The following is a 6,731-nucleotide window of genomic DNA, read 5'->3' as shown; positions in this document are numbered from 1 at the left end:
TCATCTCCTGAGGGGCATCTGTGTTGATTCCATATATTGGCTATGGTAAACAATGTTACAAAGAGCATGGTTGTGCTGGTGGCATTAGTGCAGCCTAATTTGTGGTCAAATGGATAGATGCCAGGAGTAGGATTGCTGGATCACAGGGAAATATTATGTTTAGTCTTTTGAGGAACCTCCATACCGCTTTCCAGGGTGGTTGAACAAGTTTACATTTCTATCAACAGTGTATTAGTGTTCAGCATTTGTTATTAATAGTTTTCTTGATAATTGCCATTGTAACTGGAATGAGGTAGATTGTCAATGTTGTTTTGATTTCTTTTATGGCCAGAGATGTTGAACATCTCTTCATGTGTCTTCTTCAGAGAAGTCACCCTTTAAGTCTTTAGCCCATTTATTAATTGGGTTACTGTTTCTTTGAGGATTTGTTTTGGGAGGTTTGACTTTTTAAGCTCTGAGTATATTTGATATGAGGCTCTTGTTTGATGCATTGCTACTAAAGATCTTCTCCCATTCTGTGTGCTTTCCATCTATCTTGCTAGCTATGTCATTTGCCGTACAGAAATTTTTTTGGTTTGATGCAATCTCATTTATCCAGTCTTTCTTTTTTTTAATGTTTTTTATTGCGAAAATACTGTACAGAGGGGTTCCAGTCTTTCTTTGATTTGTTGTGATTCTGGATCTTTACTTAGGAAGTTTCAACCTGTGTCTAGGAGCTTTAGTGTTTCCCCTACCCTTTCCTGTAATATTTTCAGGCTATCTGATCTTACATTGAGATCTTTGATACATTTGGAATGGATTCTGGTGCAAGGATCTACCTTCAGTTTTCTGCACTTGTATAGCCAGCTCTGCCAGCACCATTTGTTGAAAAGATTGTCTTTCTTCCATCATTTGTTTTTGAATCCCTTATCAAATATTAGGTGGCTATAGTTCTATAGGTTCATTTCTAGGTTTTCCATTTGATTCCATTGGTCCTCAGGCTTGTTCATATGCCAGTGCCAATCTGTTTTTATTACTACAACTTTGTAATAGAGTTTGAAGCTTGGTTGGTATTGGTATTTCTCCAGCACTATTCTTCTTGCTATTCAGGACCTTCTGTTATTTCCATATGGATTGTTTCTTCTATATCATTAAAGAATGTCATTGGGATTTTGATGCATATTGCATTGAACTTTTAGATAGCTTTGGGCAGTTTTGTCATTGTCATGATATTAATCCTTCCAATCCAGAAGCATGGGAGATTTCCCACTTCCTAAAATCTGCTTTAATTTCCTTTTTCAGGTTGTTAAAGTTTTCATCATATATGTCCTTTAATGTTTGGTTACATTAATTTCTAGGTATTTTTGAAGCTATTACAAATGGAGTTGTTGTCCTGACTTCACTCTCGCTCTTTTCACTGTTGACATACAGAGATGCTACAGGATTTTGAGAGTTAATTTTATACCCTTCTACTTGCCAAAGTTTCAGATTGCTCATGTAACTTGCATCCCCCACATTTTAGTGAGATTTCATCTTGCCTGAGTTAGATTGGCAAGCATAATAAAACTGAACAACAAATGATGTTGGCAGGGATGTGGGGGAAAGGAACCATATTACACTGCTGGCAGAATGTAATCTAGTACAATCACTTTGGATGTCAGTCTGGAGGTTTCTCAAAGAAATAAACAAAAATCTTCCTTTGACCAGCCTTACCACTCCTGGGCATCTACCCAGAACATCACAAGCCAGGCTATCATAAAGACACATGCACATCCATGTTCATTGCTATACTATTCACAATAGTCAAGTTGTCGGAACAGCTCAGATGCCATACAGTAGATGAGTGGTTCTAAATATGGTGCCTATACACAATGGACTTTTACATGACCTTTAGAAAAACAAAATTTGTCATTTTCAGGGGAATGAATGGACTTAGAACTAAACAGGTAAGCCAAGCAAAGAGAGACAAACAGTGCGTGTTTTCTTTCATATGCAGACACTAGACCAAAAACAAACTGGAACACCATAAATTACACAATACTCTACACATTCATACACAGACCAAAAGTGAACACTTTTAGGAGAGGAATACAATGGCACAATGTCTATGTGCACCATACCATACAAAATAATATTTATCAAAATGAACTTTAGGAAAAGAAAACAAGAGGTGATTTTTCCTTTTTGTCTTTTGTGATTTCTTTTTCTTTTATCTTGTTTGTTCATTTATAGGTTTTGGGAGGATACGGAGTAACACCGAAATGGAGGCACAAAGGGCAAACAAAGACAGTAGTAGTATTCAGTAGACACTGTTGAAAATGAACATCACAATTTGTGGGTGGGATGGGAGAGAAAAACTGGGAGAGAGAGCATTTCTAAAAGGAAATGCTCTTTTTACTGACTTATGTAACTCTAATCTCTCTGTGCATCAGGTTTTAATAACAATTAAATAATTGTATTGCAATATTATAAACTGGGTAGAGGCAAGGGGCAAAGATTCTCAGTTTCAAATGCCCTTGAGCTTTGAGATCTTGTCACAATAATTTGTATATTATTAGCATATTTTGCATCTTAAAAATAGGCAATAAAAATTTAAATAGGAAAACACCTTTATAAATATGTAATTTATAGGCCACAAAGTAGAAGTATAAGTTATAATTGTTCAATTACATGATTTTTACTAGTACTCACAAAATTGTGTGCATCACCATAATCTAAAGTTAGAACATTTTTTTCACTCCCAAAAGGAACCTTTTACCCAATAACAATTACTCATTAATCTATTTCTACATTTCCTCACAGCCATTAATACCCTTTTTGTTGTCACTCAAAGGATACAGAGTTTCAATTGGACAAGAGCAATAAGTTTTGACACCTACTGAATAGCAGGTTGACTGCACTCAGAAACAATATCTTGCACATTATAAAGCACCTCAGACAGTAAATTCAAATCTATAATCCAAAATAAAGAAAGAAAAGGTAAGCTGGTTAATTTAATCATTCCACATAATATGCATATACTACTTGTAAGATAAATTTATTTAACACATGATAATTTCATATAGTAGAATCTACTGTTTTTTGTTCTAGGAGAAATTATATGTCAAAATTTGAAATCCAAAAAGATTGATTTTAAATCATATGGACCTCTAAGAAGTCGGAGGAATTCCTGAGTATTAAACTTTAAATATCAAAAATGTGAATGCATGAAAAATGCATTTCACAGCATTATTCACCATAGCTAACATATGGAACCAATCCAGATGCCCCTCAGTAGATGAATGGATCAAGAAAATGTGTGTGTGTGTGTGTGTGTGTGTGTGTGTGTGTGTGTGTGTGTGTGTGTGTGTGTGTGAATTCTATGCCTGCATCAGAAAGAATGACATCACCCCATTAGTCAGGAAATGGAAAGACTTGGAAAAAAATCATATTAAGTGAAGTAAGCCAGGCCCAAAGAAACATAGGTCCCATGGTTTCCCTTATTTGCATTAACTAGTATATGTCTAGGACAAGCAGAAAAGGTCAAAAGCTATGCACATATGACCATATTAGATGATGGTAAGCAAAATGAACCCCAAGATAGGGACACAAGAGGTTTTATCTTTGTTGCTGTTGTTTTTAATGTACTTATAATGTACTACGTGATTTTTTTTGTTTCTGTTGTATGTTCTTCCCCCATGGTATAACCTCTGTTTTCACTGTATTTTATTCTGGTGTCCTGCATTTTGTATATACATTTTTCTAATTTGGGAAGGGGAAGGGAAATAACAAAATGCTGAAAAAAGGATACAGGTTTGCATATTGTAACAATGAGATGTACAAAATACTATGTTGAAAATGAACTTTACAGTTTGTGGGACAGGGGAGGGGAAGAGGGGAGGAGCGAGTTGGAGAAGTGGGGAGGGAAGGGATGGTAGGGGAAAAACAAAGGAGGAGGTAACAATGTTCTATAGGAAATGTACTCATTACTCATGTAACTATAACCCCTTTGTACAGTATCTTTTCAAAAAAATTATTTTTGTTGGTCCTGGGGCTTGAACTCTGGGCCTGAGCGCTGTCCCTCAGCTCTTCAACTCAAGGCTAGCGCTCTACCACTTGAGCCACAGCGCTACTTTCGGCTTTCTGGTGGTTTATTGAAGATAAGAGTCTTGTGGTCTTTCCTGCCCTGGTTAGCTTTGAACCGTGATCCTCAGGTTTCAGTCTCCTGAGTAGCTAGGATTACAGGTGTGAGCCACCAGTGCCTGGCCTTTGTACAGTATCTTTACAATAAAAAATATATATTAATATTTAAAAAAAGAACTGTGTTTCAGCTCTCTCAGAGAATGTTTACTTTCTAAACTTAGGAACCTGGGCTGGGAAGGTGGCTCAGTGGTAGAGCGCTTGCCTTGCATGCATGAGGCCCTGGGATCGATTCCTCAGCACCACATAAGCAAAAAGAAAAAAGCCGGAAGTGGCGCTGTGGCTCAAGTGGTAGAGCGCTAGCCTTGTGCTGAAGAGCTGAGGGACAGTGCCTAGGCCCAGAGTTCAGGCCCCACGACCGGACCCCCCCCCCCAAAAAAAATAAATAAATAAATAAATACATAAACTTAGGAACCTATGCTGGAATTATTAATTTTGACTGAAAAGGTTTTATATTTGGCCTGAGGAGAACATAATGAAATTAGAACTGAATGATAGTTTGGGGATACTAATGTGGAATTTGTTTACTGTTAAACAAACTGATAAAGCAGGAAAAGAGATCCACATAAATAAGCTATCTTACAACACAGGAATGAATGAAAAGAAACTGGACGAAATTTATTTGGTTCCTAATGTTTTCCTAACAATCTGTTGGCAATGCTCCTAGTGCTTTCTCTGGTCTCTACAGACCGTGTTCCCATGGCTACTAAGGCAGATTGGGTTTTTTCCCCAAGTTCATTAAGTGGTTTTCCAATGTGAGTTATCATGGACTCCTATGTTTATCAACTTGGTTACATATTGGGCAAATAATATAAATATAGAAATTAAAATTGGAAAATCTTCCCCCAAACAAGTAAGCAAAACTAAGCAAAAGAAATCACGATACCCACTATTCAAAGATTTCCAGAGATCTGTGGACTCACTTTCAATGATTAAAACAGAAATGAAACAGTTTCCTCACCTGATGGATGACAGCTCTACATGGCTGGAGAGAAACTTGAAGCAATCAACTACAGAGAGAAATCTCAAGTAAAGGGTCTATTTCTAGGCTACTGAAAATCATATCATGTTAAGCTTCAACATAATATTTATTTTAAAATATTTTCTCTAAGAATAATTATAAACCACTAATAAAAAGATATAATTAACTCCCAGAAATGTAAGTATACTAAATTCTGTCATTTGTGACATTTGTTGAGACCTAAATAAATAAGTCTTGAATGTAAGTTGTCTTACTGGGTTGTTCCAATTTAGAAAAGGAATTCCTAAGATGATATCATTTTCAAACATTATTTGTAGACTTTTTATGTTGGATAGTAGATAGGCATTGATACAACTAGATTAGACAAAGGATGACTACGAAGTTATTAAAAGTAACTTAAGTTGAGTGCAGTGAAACTTCAGGAAATAGAAATTAGAAACCAATGGCTAAGTATGTAGATTTGTAATGGAATTAGAAACTGAAGCATGAGAATAGACAACAGAAGCACAGAGCATTGGAGGGAATAGTTCTGATGACACATAATTGACATAAAGTGCTTATTTCTGTATCTAGCGCAAACTTCCTGTTATCTAACTACATTGTATTAGTTTATAAAGAACATATCGGAGATACAAAATACAGTGTGATGAACAAAAGCTTCTAACATGCTTAGGGTACATTTGGTTCTATAATTCACATTACCAGGATATTTGGGAATTTGGAAATCATATTTGGAGTTCAAGAAAACACTACTCAAAGCAAGTGCAGGTGTTAAGGAATAAATGAATTCAAACAGCTATCAACACAAGAGACATCTGCAAGAAAGTAAGTGTCTCGATATTACAAATTGGAAAGATGACAGGTAAAACATGTATGGAGCAATAAGGTACATTATGAGAGAATTATATTAATATTGCATAGTTTAAAATGTGCATGTACACAGACATGATGGCTTACACCTGTAATCTCAGGTGTTTCAGAAGGCGGAGATCAAGAGGATTATAGTTTAAGCCAGAGCCCTTCTCAAAAACTAAACTGGTCTAATGGTGAATGTCTCTTATTTCAAGCTATGTAGAAAACATAGCACCCAGGAGAAAATACAAGACCTCCTCAGGCAGGGGGATGAAAAACTAACACAAAATAGTGCTGATAGTCATATGTCAAGTGGTGTTTCAATTGAGGTGGTACTTGCTTACCAAGTACAACCTCTCAAACACCAATGCTGAGCACCAGTGGCTCCCACCAGCAATCCTAGCTACTTAGGAGGCCACAATCTGAGGATCTTGGTTCAAAGCCAGACAAAACAGGAATTCCATGAGACTCGTAAATCCAATGAACCACAAAAATGCTAGAAGAGGAGTTTTGATTTCAGCCAAAGCTCCTCTTCCAGCTTTCTGCTGGTTAATTGGAAATAAGAGTTTCACAAATTTACCTGCCCTAGTTGTCTATGAACTGCAATCAATAAGATTGCAACCTCCTTCCTTGAGATAGAAAGAGAACCTCATAATCCTGGTCTAACACAGCCATTTCACAGAGGAAGAAACCAAAGGTCAGAATGGAAAATAAACTTGCCCATTGACAAGGTCCTTTT

Source organism: Dipodomys spectabilis, unplaced genomic scaffold, assembly GCF_019054845.1.
Source record: "Dipodomys spectabilis isolate Male_0828 unplaced genomic scaffold, ASM1905484v1 ptg000234l, whole genome shotgun sequence".
Lineage (NCBI taxonomy): Eukaryota > Metazoa > Chordata > Mammalia > Rodentia > Heteromyidae > Dipodomys > Dipodomys spectabilis.
This window is presented reverse-complemented; position numbering follows the sequence as displayed.